The 16,325-nt window shown below is 41.5% G+C and overlaps 1 protein-coding gene across 12 annotated transcripts in view; it reads right to left on the bottom strand.

The window, feature by feature from the left end:
• The window catches only part of sipa1l1 (signal-induced proliferation-associated 1 like 1), a 323,672-nt gene that overhangs the window by 137,622 nt on the left and 169,725 nt on the right, over window positions 1–16,325 (bottom strand). For 4 of the 12 annotated variants that reach the window (XM_048537168.2, XM_059649283.1, XM_059649286.1 and 1 more), the window contains one exon: window positions 10,340–10,469. The exons of 7 other annotated variants lie outside the window; for them this stretch is intronic. The gene's annotated coding sequence lies outside the window, so the exon portion shown is untranslated. Of the gene's footprint in view, window positions 1–10,334; window positions 10,470–16,325 lie in introns of all 12 variants that reach the window. One more of the 12 variants, XM_048537169.2, reaches the window with a different exon arrangement.

Below are 16,325 nucleotides of genomic sequence, written 5' to 3'. Positions count from 1 at the left end.
TTAGAGTTTTGGACAAAATATCACATAAGAGATTATTGTGCAAGATTAAAGCGCATGGAAGTGGGGGTAATGTATTGAGATATATGGAAAACTGGTTGGCAGAGGGGAAACAAAGAGTGGGAATTAATGGGTTCTTTTCTAATTGGCAGGCAGTAATTAGTGGAGTGCCACAGGGATCGGTGCTGGGGCCCCAGCTATTCACACGATATACTGGTGAGTTAGATGAGGGAACAAAATGTAATGTCGCAAAGTTTGCAGATGATACCAAGTTGGGTGGGAGCGTGAATTGCAATGAGGATGCAGAGATCCTTCAGCATGATCTGGACAGGTTGGTTAGGTCAGCAAATCAATGACAGATGCAGTATAATTTGGATAAATATGTGAGGTTATTTACTTTGGAAGCAAAAGCAAGGCGGCAGATTACTGGTCGCTCTATTATAGGAAAGATGTGGATGCTTTGGAGACGGTTCAGAGGAGGTTTACCAGGATGCTGCCTGGACTGGAGGGCTTATCTTATGAAGAGAGGTTGACTGAGTTCGGACTTTTTTTCATTGGAGAAAAGGAGGAGGAGAGGGGACCTAATTGAGGTATACAAGATAATGAGAGGCATAGATAGAGTTGATAGCCAGAGACTACTTCCCAGGGCAGGAAAGGCTAACACGCAGGGTCATAGTTTTAAGCTGGTTGGAGGAAAGTATAGAGGGGATGTCAGAGGCGGGTTCTTTACACAGAGTTGAGAGAGCATGGAATGCGTTGCCAGCAGCAGTTGTGGAAGCAAGGTCATTGGGGACATTTAAGAGACTGCTGGACATCATATGGTCACAGAAATTTGAGGGTGCATACATGAGGATCAATGGTCAGCACAACATCGTGGGCTGAAGGGCCTGTTCTGTGCTCTACTGTTCTATGTTCTACCTGAATGGCTGTAAATTGGGAGAGGGGACTGTGCAAGAGGGACGAGTGTCCTTGACCACCAGTTGCGAAAGGTAAACATGCAAATGCAGTAGGTGGTGAAGGCAGTACGTGGTATGTTGGCCTTCACGGCGAGAGGTTTTGAGTTTAGAATCAGTTATTGCAGTAATACAGGGCCTTGGTGAGGTCACACCTGGAACACTGTGTGCAGTTTTGCTCTCCTCTTCTGAGGAAGGATGCCCTTGCTCTCAAGCGAGTGCAGCGAAGGTTAACCAGGTTGATATGTACTGACATATCAGGAGAGATTGACTAGTTTAGAATTGTTTTTGCTGGGGGTCAGATGAATGAAATGCTGCGAGATAGGGGTGGAGGTGGGGATGGGGGTCTCATAGACTTTAAAATTCTAACAGGTCTCGACAGGGTGGATGCAGGAAGGATGTTCCCAATGGTGGGTATGTCCAGAACCAGCAGTCCCCATCTGAGGATTCGGGGTAGACGATTTAGGATGGAGACCAGGAGGCATTTCTTCACCCAAAGAATGGTAAGCCTGTGGAATTCATTACCACAGGAAGCAGACGAAGCCAAAACACAGAACGTACTCAAGAGACAGCTAGGTATAGCCCTTGGGTTAAATGGGATTAAAGGTTATGGGGAGAAAGCAGGATTAGGCTATTGAATTGGACAATCAGCCATGACTGTGACAAATGGCAGAGCAGGCTCAAAGGGCCAAATGGTCGTCTCCTGATCTTATCTTTTATGTTTCTATTCAAACCTAACTTAAATTGCAATGAATTCTTAATTTTTAAAATTTGATAAATTATTTGATTTCTTCTTTTTCCATACATAATCCAGTTTACACTCACCACTTTAGATGACAGTTCTGGTCAAATCAACCACCACTATTTATCTGCAACTAATTTCATTCTTGCCTTGAGCTGGCAAAGTCAGGTAACGTTGCAATTTCCTATTTCTTCCGAGTTGAGTGGCTACACCTCGACAGGTCAAGCAGAGACCAACAACAGTTTCTCGCATGTCAGCCAAACATCCCCAGAATTAGAAACCACAAACATGTTACTCATAAATGGAGTTAATTACTATAAATCTGGTTTACACGTGATACTTTTTATTGTATCCTCCTGTTACAAGTAATGTGATTTACACTGTGTTTCAACATCAACCAATAGATTATATACATACAAACATGCAAACTAGGATTAGGCCAATTGACCCTTTCAGCCTGCACTGTCATTGAAAGTGATTATGGTTTACCTGATTTTGACCAATTACACATTGCTGTTTACCTTCAGTTTTTCACCCCATCCCTTAAGAATTTATCTATCTCCGAAAGTATTCAAAGATCCTGCCTCCACTGCCTTTTAATGAATAGTTCAAAGTGCACTCAACAACCATGAGAACAAGTTCTCCTGAACTCTAAAAATAAAGGGTGTCCATTTAAGACAAACAGTGGTCCCATTTCTGGACTCTCCATGAATTTCTTGTCATAGAATCTCTACAGTGCGGAAAAAGGTCATTCACCCCATCGAGTCTGCATGAGCCCTCCAAAAAGCAGCCCAGCCAGACCCAGTCCCCTCCCTATCCCTGTAACCTCACATTTACCATAGCTCATCTACAAAACCTGCTAATCACCTAAATTCAAGCAATCCACAGTCCAAAGATGTGTGGATTAGGTGGATTGACCATGCCAAATTGCCCAGAGTTCAGGAATGTGCAGACTAGGTTGGTTTGCCATGGGAAATTCAGGGTTACAAAGATACGGTAGGGTGTGGGTGGGCCTGGATGGTATGGTCTTCAGAGGGTTGATGAATGGACTAGATTGACCAAATGGCCAGTTTCCATACTGTAGGGATTCTATGATTCTATGAACTGAACATCTTTGGATTGTGGGAGAAAACCAGAGCAAATGGAGAAAACCCATGCATACACAGTGAGAATGTTCACACTCGACACAGTCAGCTGCCTGAGGCTGGAATTGACCCTAGGTCCCCGGCACTGACAGGCAGCAGTGCTAACCGCTGAGCTGTCCATCTTTTCTGCATTCACCTGATAAAATCACCTCAGGATTTTGTGCGTTTTAATCAAGATACCGCCTTCTCGTCCAAACCTGACAGCATACAAACCTAGCTTGCCCAGTCTTTCCTCATAGCATAACTGATCCATTTCTGTTATTAGTCTGGTAAATCTTCTCTGAACTGCCTCTAACATATTTTCCATTTCTCCTGACATAATGAGACTAGTACTTTACATAGTACTCAAGACATGGTCTTATCATTGCCCTGTAAAACTGCAGCACACCCTCCCTACTTATGTATTCAATTCCCTTTGTGATAGATATTAACATTCTATTAGCTTTCTTAATAACAGCTGTATATGCTATACTTTTTAAAATTCATGTACTTAGACATCCAGATCCCTCTGCATATCAGAGGTCTGCAATCTTTCACTACTTAGTGAATTTCCAACAATTTTCTTCTTAAATTGAAGAATTTCATACTGTCCCAATTATACCTAATTTGCCAGACCTCACTCACCTAAACTAATTTTTATTTTGTAGCCTCCTTGTGTCCTCTACTTCTTTTAAAATCTATATTTGCATCATTATCAAACTTAGAGCCATACTTTTGATCCCTTTATTTGAATAACTTTGAAAAACTGCTAAAAAAGCTGACGGCCCAGCACTGATTGCTGTGGCACACCATGCTTGATGTCTTGCCAACCAGAAGGTGACCATTTATGCTCTCCCTTTCTTGTTAGTTATCCAATCAACTATCCATACCAATAATGTAACCTCTTATTTTTCTATAATAATTTCTTTCATTGTCTGTAATAATCTTTGGTGTGGCACTTTTTCTAGAATCCAAGTATAGCACATCCAATATTACATCTTTATCCATAGCAACTGTCACTCCCTTAAAGAACTCTATGCTCTCTATGACATATGTTAAGCTAATTAGTTTGTAGTTTCCTGCTTTCTATCTCACTGCCTTTTCAAAGAAAACAGTTACATTAGCTATTTCCTGCTCTTTCGCCAAATTTAATGAATTTTCAAAAATTAGAAGTTATGTTATAACTGCATCGCTAGTCATTTCTTTTAAGAGCCACACGTGAAAAATATCAGGACTGGGGGACTTAGTGGCCTGTAGTTCCAACAGTTTGCCAGGTACTAACTTCCTGATGATTTTAATTTTCTTGAGTTCCTTCTTTCCTTGGAGTATAGCATACAAGTCAATCTCAGCATGGCCAAATTGCTGAAATAAGCAACTTGATCTATCCTTCAGGTAGGTGTACGTGGCACTTCAAATGGTTGTGCCAATAGGTGACTCCAGTTTCACTGCAATCATTGCAAATCAAGGCAGCAATGAGAGTGGCCATGCCAGCGTTCTAAACATCCAGAGAACAAATTAACCAATATAATGTAAAGGTTTTACAAATAAATGGCACAGTTATACACCTGTACAAATTTTGAAACCGGTTAAGTTGGAGCCAAATAACTATTTAACACCCATTTATATACAACACCCAGCCGTAATAGTCTCAACCACGGCTGTTGAATATTTAAAATCATTTACATTTACAAGGATGCACTAATGCAGTGGTTATATTAAAGGACTAAGAAGCTGTAGCAGTTTTAGAATTTAAATTCAGTAAAATAAAATTTAGAAAAAAGTCAGTCAGTAATGAAATTGGCAACAAAAAAGTGTAGTTTAAAAACAAAAAGCATATTATCACATCCTTCAAAAGCTTCCTGAAAAAGATTGACAAACAAAAGGTAGAGAATGACTAGTAGATCCATGTCTTTTGAGAAAGTGCATCTGGATGCTGCTGTGATTCAAATAACAGCAAAATCCATCTTGCAGACAGTGCTTCCAGTTATTGCCTCACTGAAAAGATCATAACTTTGACAATACAGCATTCCTTTAATTCTCCACTTAGTCACAGTCATAGTGTCATAATCATGGAAGTCTACAGCACAGAAAAAAAGCCCTTTGGAGCATTCAGTCTGTGCCAGTCAAAAACAACCACCGAACTATTTAAATCCTATTTTCCAGCACTTGGCCAATAAATATTTCTTAAAAGGTTAAGAGAGTTTCTGCCTCCACCACTGTTATAAGCAGTGAGTTCGACACTCCCACCAAGTGGAAAAAAGATTTGTTCACATCTCCTCTAAACCTCCTGTCCCTGACCTTAAATCTACGGATCCTATGTGGGATTCCCTCCATCAGAGAGGGAAGTTTCTTCCCATCCACTCTGTATGCCTTTCAGAATTTTATACATCTCGATCATGTTCCTCCTCAGCGTCCTCTACTCCAAGGTAAACAAATCCAATCTATTCAATCTCTCTTCACAACTAAAAATGTTCAGTCGAGGAAACCTTCAGGTAAATCTCCTCTGTAACCTCTCCAGTGCTATCACATTGCTCTTATAATGTGTCTTCCTAAATTGTACACAACATTCTTGTTGAGGCCTAATCAAAAGATTCAGCATCAACTTCTTGCTTTTTGATGCTGTTTCACACCATCCCAACCAAAGTTTTGAGAAGATTAGATTAAACCTGGTGTACAGTCCTCTCCCCATTACAAACTCTGCTTGAACTATCCCTGAATTATGTGAAGGGTGGTCTGTTAATCAAATAGGAACCAAGACTATTTGATATCCAGCGAAGCTGTAGGGTGTTTTTTTTAAAGTTAGGCTTCAAAGTTTGGACTGCCCTTTCGCTGCACGATAGATGGTGTGAAACTGTCCTTATATGTTGAATACTATTTAACCTTAGGAAACACTCAAATTTCCTGCTGGTAAACAATGGCCCATTATTTGTGACCAACAATTCTGGGAGTCCGTGCATAGAAAAACATGCACACAGTTTATTTATCACATCACCGTGCTTGATAGAATTAATTCTATGTACATCAAGCCACAAATGACAACGAACATTAAGCCCATGAAAGGACCTGCACTGTTGACACACAACCAAGTGTAGGGGTAACCTGGCCATTCCTACAAATGTGGGGAAGCTGCTGGTGATAAATTTTTATCCTTGTTGGCACTCTCTGCACTGTCCCACCAATGTAGCTAAGTCTGTATCCAATCCTGACCACCAGAAATGACTCCTCGCCAATATCTTCATTTTTAAACCTCTTGGATAACTTCGGTGGAGTTCAGTTAACATCTACTAGTGGCCTTTGCATGGGAGAATCACTTCTGCGCCCCAAAAATAATATGCTGCCCTGTACTGTGATCTGGTCTCTTCCCCCATCACCATCAGCTCTTTCAGTTTTGCCAGGACCAGATCCTTTTGTATCCAAAGCCTGACATTGTCTGCTGTGACTGGAAGTATGTTCAGTAAATTTAAAACCATTACGGACTCTTCCGGTGGTGGTACCACTGGTGGTGTATCTACTTGTGGGAGGCAGCTCATTTGCATCCGCATTTGCAACTTGCTGGTGTTCCAACATGTACGCATATACACTTAGTATTAGAGCCCATCACTGAATTCGTCTGAAGCTACTGGCAGCACTGCCTCATCCTCTTTAGTTGGACCTACCAGGAGTTTGTAGTCTGTTACAATTACAAGTTTATGTCGGTAAAGGCATTGGTGAAATTTCATATGGACTCTAAATATGACCACCAAACCTTCCTTCTATTTGGCATATTTGGGCTCTGCATTTGCTAATGACCTGAATGAATATGATATTGGACATTCGTCTCCACTGGGCTACCTATGAGCTAATACTACCCCAATACCGTCAATATTAGATTTCACTTAGGATCATAGTGTGCCAATACCTTAAATGATGATTTTCTTCACTTCCCTGAATGCTATGGTTTGGCTACATGACCAGTTCCAAGGTTGACTATCATTTTAAAGAGGTGATGCAATGTGCCAAGATGAAGGCCAGGTTATGTATGAACTCTCCATAATAATTCACCAGCCCAGGAAAAGACCTAAGCTCTGCTATAGACATGGGAACTCAGGCACCTTTCAATGCCCTCACATTATCTTCCAACGGGTGTAATCGGCCTTGTCTTCTCTGTAGCTAAGCAGGTTATTTAAGGTGCCTGGAACACACAATTTTCCTTTCTAAGGCGAAAGCCCAGCTGGGAGAAATGTTTAAGAACTACGTCCGAGTTCTCGAAGTCCTGTATTAGTCTTTTCAGTCGTTAGCACATCATCTGGATAAATGGTGATCTGGGATATAGTAAAATGTTCTCCATCATCCACTGAAAGATTGCACAGGTTTGCTACCTCAAAAGGGCAGTCTGGTATATTGGCATAAAACCTTATGGGTATTAACTGTAGCACACTTCTGAGAATCCTCACCTAACCACAACTGCAAGTACGCATGGCTCACGACCAGCTTTGTATAGGACAGCACCCCCCTTCCTATTTTGCATATAAATGCTCTATGCAAGGGATTGGGTAGTTATCCAACTGCAAAAGCACTTTACTCCCTGCTTAAAATCTCCACAAAGGCAATCTGACCCATTGGGCTTCACAATCAGCAAGACCGGTGCTGCCCATTCCACAAACTGAACTGGTTTGAGGATTGCTTCACTTTCCAGTCTTCCGATTTTTATCCACAAAACAAATGGCACTTAGTGGCCTTGCAAATCATGGTATTGCTTCATGCTCAAAATGCAAGGTGACAGTAGTTCCTTCCATAGTGCCTAGACCTTGCTGAAAAGCTTCCAGGTATTTAATTATGACTTCACTCAAGCAGCCATCTAATTGAAAGATGTTGAGCTAATCTGTGTGATTCTTTCCCAACCAATTTCATCCCATCAAGCTCGGGTCTTGAGCGTTTTACTACAAATCAGTGGTAACTGAATCAGCTGCTTCTCTAAAGAGACCAGAACTAAAGTTATACCCTTAATCTGTAAAGGGTCACTAGTATAGGTTCTCAGTCTAGCTGAGGTCTTGTGTAAATAAAAGGTTGAGACCAGAATGAATTTTATTCTGCCATCACTGAAATGTTCATGATGGTATTGAGCTCCATTAGAACTGGGTGATCATTTAACCAGATGTTCATTTTGGTTGGTTCTGATTTGGAAATTGCTGCTCAATCTATCTGTTCCAAACCAGATGTCAGCTGAGTTCACAGGATGTGCATTCTCCTGGGTATCTTACTGGCCTACCAGGGTGGCTCAGTAGTAAGGCCTGCTACCTTGTAGCACCAGGAACCCAGATCCAATTCCAACCTTGGGTGACTGTGCGCAGTTTGCACATTGTCTCTCTTCCTGGTGCTCTGGCTTCTTCCCACAGTCCAAAGATGTGCAGCTTAGGTGGATTAGTCTTGCTAAATTACCCATTGTGTCCAGGGACGTGCAGGCTAGGCGGATTATCCAAGGGAAATGCAGGGTTACAGGAACAGGGTGGGAGTCTGGGTGGGGTGCTCTTCGGCAATTCGGTGTGGTCTTGATGGGCTAAGTGGCCTGCTTCCACACTGTAGGGATGCTATGATTCTATGAGTTCTCTTACTTCAGTTAAGTCTAGTGGGACTCTTTCACGGTCTCGAGTCCACAAGCACCTAGATTCCCTCTGTTCAGGATATGTCCTGCGCAAGGTAATGTGAGCATGTCTACTTCCATTGGAATACTCTGCAACTCACATGCTCTACTTGTCACATTTTCCAAATGACAAAGCCAGTTGTACCCTAGCACAGGACACTACACCTGTTTGAAGTCTAGCTGGGATTCAGCTATTGGGTGCTTTTGCACAGTTACATCACTGAATCCCACTCGTCACCACTGAAATAACTCCAATTCAAGTATTCCATCACCAAATCATCCTTTAATTAGATGCGGAAAGTCACTGATACTTAATCAACTCCCCCGGAGCCAGCTCTGAGAGTGGACAGTGTGCCTGACATTCCTGTTTATATCTGTCAGCCAGGGATCCCTGGCCAGACCAGGTTAACAGCCCCAATCAGGGAACTCTGATTCTGAGGTCCACCTGGCTGGCCTCATTACTTTCACTACACTCTGAAAGGCCTGCTGTTATTATAGTTGCGTAATCATTGATATATCGGTCAAAAGTTAATGTGGTGGGTTATCTGATAACTGACAGGGAAGTTAACCCAATTTACCTTCCCTATAATACTCACAGCCACATCATACCACACTTCTTTCCAGAGTATTCTTCCCTCCTATTTTCCAATTCCTGTTCTCTCTCTGTCAGTAGGGGCCCAAGTCAGCCTGTGCCAATCATATTTTTCAGTTACACAGGTGGTGTACACAAGAAGGTATACTCAAAAGTGGGCATGTTAAAATATCACCCTCACATCATGAAATTATGTTTGGCTCTGAGTATCCCAAGAACCCAGTCAAGACTAGCACCTCAGTGGAATTACAGAAATAAACTTGCTTTCCAGTGAGAAATGTGATCAACATACATTGCAATAAGGAAACAAATGACTTCATACACTGTTATTCTGGAATAGTTCCATGCCTAAGGTTTATGCTACACCTTGATTAATGCAAGTTTGGCTAGCTTAGAACAGCGAAAAAGGTTCTGAGAGCAAGGAATCAGTGCAAGCTGTGTAAAGCAAACAGAATACAATAGAACAGAAATTTATTGTCATGTGCACTTTTCCATGAAAATGCAGTGAAAGGTTTTAGAAGCCAACCCACTGCAGCACCTACATCAATCACAGAAGTCAAACATAATAATAAAAGTAAAACTAAGACAAAGTTCATAACAATTCAGTTAATAGCTCCTTGGCTCGGGGAAAGCCAATTAAGGAACGATGGAATATCCAGAAGACGCAAATAGGACAAGGCACCTGTCAGGAGATTGCCACTCCTGGAGAGGACCACCTGCCAGGCTGCTGGGACACCTGGGAGCCAAAGATGAAATAGCTCTCCAAAGAGTTTACGTTATGTTTGTTATGAGTAAAATAAACGAGATACATCTTTTTGTTGTGATAAATACATTCAGCAAAAGTACATTACTTTAGAACTTTAACAGCCCGTACTCTGTATTCACCGGATAGAGACTTGCAACAGAGACTCACTCAAAGGGACATGTATCAACATGTACAATATGACAGTGCTCAAGAGCCCAGCTCACAAAGTTAGAATTCCTTCTCACCTCCTACACAACACTGATACCCAGTCCTTATTTTGTTTATCACATAGAAGAGTTCTGTGAAACTAATTCATTAGTTCTTTTTCCCTGGCTCCAAGACACCGAATAGCTAACTGGGCATTGGTCCGACAAGAATGTTTGCTGCTGGGCCTAAATTAATGTTGAAGAGTTCAATATCAATTCTGTAGCATGTCTACTTTACACATCTCTTCTGTTCACTCTACACAAAAGTAACCTCTATGTGAAGCAGCATGCTTTGTCTTAGATGGTGTTGGAGCTGCACTCATCCAGCAAATGCAAAGTATTCTATCACACACACCTTACCAGTTCTTGTGGTGAACAGGCAATGGTGAAGACAGGAGATAAGTTATTCCAGACAGAATTTCTACACTCTGAGCTGGTCCTTTAGGTTTCTGGTCAATGGTAGCTCTCAGGATGTCTTCAGTTGGAGATTCTGCAATAGTATTAATGTTAAAACGTCAATCTGTGATAGATTAGGTTCTTTCTTGTTGGAGTTTGTCATTACCTGGCATGACTGTGGGGTAAATGTTGTTTCTCTGGATGTTGTCACATGTAATGCGGGATAATTTCAACGCAACCAAATACCACCCTATTGATCTATTGCCCATCACCAGCAATGTGTTGGACGACCTTGATGATAGTGCTGTCAAGTAGCACTTGCGGAGGAACAACTTTCTTACTGATCTTCAGTTTGGTTGTATCAGGGCCACTTATCTCCTAACTGCATTATAGCCTTGCTCTAAATGTAGACAAAAGAGCTGAACTCCAGAGGTGAGGTAAAAGTGACTGCCCTTGGCACCAAGGTATAGCATCAAGGAGCCCCAAGCAAAACTGAACTGATTCAGATTTAGGGAGAAAGCTCTCCATTTGTTGAATTCATCCCCAGCAGGAAAAAAGATAGTTGTGGTTGTTAGTGTCTCGTCATCTTGGTCGGAGGGCATCACTGCAGGAGTTCCTCAAGATGTTCTCTTGAGGCCCATTTATTTTCATCTGCAGTGTCAGTTATGTCCCCTCCACCAAAATATTTGAACTATGGATGCTTGCTGATGGTTGCACAATCTTCAGCACCATTTTCTACTCGTCAGGTACTGAAGCATGGCTGTATCAAATAAGATGGGTCTGTTTCCATGCTGCATGACTATGATTCCAACCTGTGACAGGTTGTTGAAGATTACAGTTACAGCATCAAAAAAAGTGCTACATGCAGTATAGGCTACACATGGAATCATGATCATACGATCTTCGTTCCCAAAGTATTTGTTTTTATTCACTGAGGTACTGTTTTTATCAAGAAAATTTCCGCATAAAAAAAAGAATCATCACTTTGGCCAATTGACTATATCTTTGACCTTTTTTCTGAGGATGGTTTGGCTGAAAAGAACAACGTCTAACAAATTTAGGCTACATATTGTGGAGTTCAGAATTAGATGTATTTGTAGAACTGATGGAAATGGCATATGTAATTTATTGTGGTAGCTGTGAGATATTGCCTTTTAGGAGAAAAAAAAAACAAGGGACGAATATATTCATTCTCAACAAAAAGACTCAGAAGATTGCAGAGAAACAGGCAACTAGGATTCAAACATAGATAGCAGGCGGTATGAATATATCCATTTAGAAAATTACCATGCCATCATGAATGACAAATACTGACACAAAAAAATTATGTGTGTGTAATTCCACTACTGTTAGAATGTTGTGTTTAATTTTAGATGGTCCAATACAGAAACAGGGAGATCCACAAGGATAAATGAAAGGAAGCAAAAATATAGGCAGGTGGTGCAACAGTGAAAATGTCATTGGATTAGCTATCTGGAGACTGAGGACGTCCCCCAGGGATGTGGGCTCAAATATTCTCCTTGCGTGTATTTCAGGTGGAGATAGATCTTTGATCAGTAGGAGAATCAATGATTACAGGGAAAAGGCAGGAAAGCGTACATGAGGAATGTTGGATCAGCCATGCTTCTGTTGAATGGCAGAACAGGCTCAAGGGGCTGAATAGCTGGCTCCTGTTCCTATTTTTTACGGTCTTAAAAAGGAAAGGTATGCAACTGTTTTCAAAAAAAGTATTAAAAAGCTTCGAGAAAGTGAAGGAAAGATCATTACATCTAGTTGTGGAAGATCATAGGCAACAACAATTTGAATTGAGAATGTATTAAGATATTAGGCAAAATAAAACAATGAGAGAAATGGCTTTCTTTTCTCTCAAGAGGTCTACCCACATCAACAGTCGAAGGTCCTCATAGCCAAACTGTTTTCAAATGACCACCAGTATGTTCATCATCCCCAAATTCTGAAAAGGGCCCAAGTGCTATGCAACTCCTGTGGACCAGACATCAATTTCTAGAAGCTGCCCCTGTTTACATGCATTTAGAGTACGCTGGAGACAGCCTTCTAGTGAATGCCTTACTCACAAGTGATTGTGCATGTTTTTTATTTTATTTTCAAAGCTGAAACTTCCATGCAGATTCTAAAAACCACCTGAAACTTGCATTCAATTGTAGAGCTGGCTTCGAAAAGAAAGGCCGCATTTGCAGTTCCTACTATCTCTGCATATTATCGTGCTCTTTAAAGCATGTTACAGCAATGAAGTACTTTTGAAGTAATATAGAAAATACAGTATAGCAGTAAATTTGTGCACAACAGCAAGGTGATATTATTTAACAGATAAACATGAGTCAGGACACCAAGATAACTCTCTTGCACTTCGTGCAAACAGTGCTGAGGCAATGAAGGTAATGGGATGCTGCTACAGAGGCCAACATTTAATGCCCATCCTATAATTGCCCGATAGATGATGGTAGTGGGCTGCTTTCTTGAAGTTCTGTAACTCTAGTGTGTAGAAGGACTTATAGTGCCTTAGGGAAGGAAAGGAACTGCAGAATTTGAAAACGGTGCTGAGAGAAAATTTAGTAGGCAGATGGAGCCTAGAATTAACTAACTTGAAAGAAGAAATCACAAACAGGGTCATAACACAGAATAAAAAAGTAACAAAAATGTAAAACTGAAGGGAGGAATTTTAAAAGAAAAACAATTCAGATCAGCTATTACCTCATTGAATGAGGGAGTAGAGCTGATGGGATGAATGACCTACATCTGCTCCTATACCTTATGGTCGTATGAAAACCCATACAATGGTTGCAGTCAAATCAAAGCCTGGCCCAAAAAAAACATCAACTTAAATTATCTCATACTCAGTCATTTTTTTTTGTTGTTTGCCAAGGACAGCTTGGCAACTTCACTTAACTTAAGAGTGAACCTGAATAATCTGCAGTGGCAAGAAGTGCATTTCCACGGTTTGGAATTGTATTCATGTTTATGCTGGGAGTTCCCCATTGCTCACATTTTTTTTAAGCCAGCTGGAGTAGCATTCACTGCTACTTCAGTGGCATAAACAAAAGAATAAAACAGTATTAAAAAGCAGAACCAGCGACAAGTATACTACAGTTATTGTATTCGAGAGAGGAGAATTATAACCAAAACAAACTGCTATAGCAAGGGTCATCAGCTGGGTCCATCTATTCATTGACAGTCTCTAACATGTACCAACATGAACTGTGTCTTAACTGATTTAGGTGATTTGACTGTAACTGATTTCTGGCAGGAGTATTCACAGACATCGTCAACCTCTCCTACTATGATCTGATGTTTCCACCTGCTTCAAGGTGGTCACTATCATCCCAGTGCGAAGCAAAATCATGCATCGTGCCTCAATGACTACCTAATTGCGAAGTGCTTTGAGAGGCTGGTCATGGGTCACATCAGCTGCAGCCTCCCAGATTGCCTTGATCCCTTGGAATTCACCTACCACCACAACAGGTCCATGGCAGACACCATCTCCCTTGCTCTACCCTCAGGTTAAAATACCTGGACAACATGGATACCTATGTTAGGTCCCTACTTACTGATTATTTGGAATTGAAGGCAGACAGTAATCTCATCTTCAAACTCTGGGAACTAGGTCTCTGCTCACTGCTCTGTTACTGGATTCTTGACTTCCTGACCAACAGACGACCGTCAATAAGCTTAGGTGAGAACATCTTCTCCATTATAATCCTCAACACCAGTGCCTCCGAGGCTGCATATTCAGACCCCTACTATACTCCATACCTACACACAACTGTATGGCCAAATTCTGCACCAACTCCATTTACAAATTTGCTGACATCACCAATGTTGTCGGTCAGATCTCAAACAATGACGAGATGATGACAGGAAGGAGATACAGTGTTCGATGGCATGGTGTAAAAACAATCTCTTCATCAACATCATGCTAAATCTCTGTAGAGGCACCCTGCAGCCTCCTATCTTCGAGGTTAAAACTGTCCCAGCCTATCCAGCCTTTGTCTGCAAACTCCAACCCTCCAGGCTCAGTAACATCCTTGCCAATTTTTTCTGCAACCATTCCAGTTCAGTAACATTCTATAGCATGGTGACCAGAATTGTACACAGTACTCCAAAACTGGCCTCACCAATGTCTCGTACAGGCACAACATGACATCCCAACTCCTAAACTTAATGCCCTGACTGAAGGCAAGCATGCTAAATGCTTCCTTCACCACCCTGTCTACTTGTGATGCCACTTTTATGGAACTATGTACCTGTACCCCTAAGTCTCTTTTTGACAACACTCCCCAGGGCCCTACCATTAGCTATACAAATCCTGATGAACAAGGTTGGGTATAGCACCGATCCTTGCGGCAGAACATAGGACAGATGCCTCCAGTCTGAGTGAAATCCTTTACCACCACCCTTTGTCTCTTATCATTGAGCCAATTTTGAATCCAATTAGCTAACTTTCCCTGGATACCATACAATCTAACCTTACTAACCAGTTTCCCATACAAAACGTTGCAGAAGGTGTTGCTAAAGCCCATGTAGACAAAGCCTATTGCATGCCTTCATCTACATTCTTGGCCACCTCTTCAAAACTTCAATCAAATTTGAGAGACATAACTTCCCATGCACAAAGCTATGTTGGCTATCCCTAATGAGTCACTGCTTACCCAAATGCATGCAAATCTGATCTGAGTTTCCTCTAATAATTTACCCAGCAATGATATCAGCCTCAACAGACTATATTTCTCTAGCTTCTTTTTGCAATCTTTCTTAAATAATAGCACAATATTAGCTACCCTCCGTTCTTCCAGCACTTCAGTCATGGCTGTCTATGATACAAATATCTCCACTGGGGTCTCAACTTTTTTTTAAAACTAGTGTCCCACAATGTCCTGGGATACACTGGATCATGTCCAGAGGATTGATCTTCCTTTATGTGTTTTAAGACCTCCAGCACCTCCTTTTCTATAATGTGGACTCTTTGCATGGGGCGGAACGTTGGCTCAGTGGTTAGCACTGCAGCCTCACAGCGCCAGGGACCCGGATTCGATTCCAGCCTCAGGTAACTGTCTGTGCGGAGTTTGCACATTCTCCCAGTGTCTGCGTGGGTTTACTCCGGTTTCCTCCCACAGTCCAAAGATGTGCAGGCTAGGTGGATTGGCCATGCTAAATTGACCGTAGTGTTCAGGGGTGTGTGGGTTATAGGGGGATAGGTCTGGCTGGGATGCTTCAAGGGGCGTAGTAGACTTGTTGGGCCAAAGAGCCTGTGTCCACACTGTAGGGAATCTAATCTAAAAAAAAAGGAAGGCATCACTACTTTAGTTCCCAGAGTTCATTATCTTCTATGTCTTTTTCCACAGTAAATACTGACAAGAAATATTCGTTTAGGATTGCATTCATCTCCTGTGGCGCTGCACATTGATGACCTCACTGATCTTTAAAAGGACCTTTTTCTCTCCCTGGTTACTCTTATGCTCTTAACATACTTGCAGAATCTCTTTGGATTCTCCTTTAGCTTATCTGCCACTGGTATCTCATGTCCCATTTTTGCCCTCCTAATTTCCATCTTAAGTGTACTCCTACACACCCTATATTCAAGGGGGTCAGTCAATCCCAATCAGGGACATGAGAAAACCGATGTATTCATAACCTTGTGTTGTTAGCAGAGAATTAGAAAAAAATTGAAAGTAAGCCAAAAGGAAACAATCCACAGGTGCCCGAGATCTGATCTACTGCCAGGACCGTACTCCTGATATTATTTTCCCTTGCCCCACTCATAATACTTGTACCTTGTCTTATTTCTGTGGGTGTCTATTTGTACGTATGTGGCAACTTTAAGAAACAGGTAGAATTTAAGTTGCAGATTATCAATTCAATTGCCTAATTCAGCCATTGTAATCAAATTGCTTTTAACCAATAGTTATTTTCTTGCGAAATGAAAAAAAAACTA

Source organism: Stegostoma tigrinum, chromosome 10 (assembly GCF_030684315.1).
Source record: "Stegostoma tigrinum isolate sSteTig4 chromosome 10, sSteTig4.hap1, whole genome shotgun sequence".
Taxonomy (NCBI): domain Eukaryota; kingdom Metazoa; phylum Chordata; class Chondrichthyes; order Orectolobiformes; family Stegostomatidae; genus Stegostoma; species Stegostoma tigrinum.
Note: the sequence above shows the minus strand (reverse complement) of the source record. Positions and strands in the feature narration are given on the sequence as shown.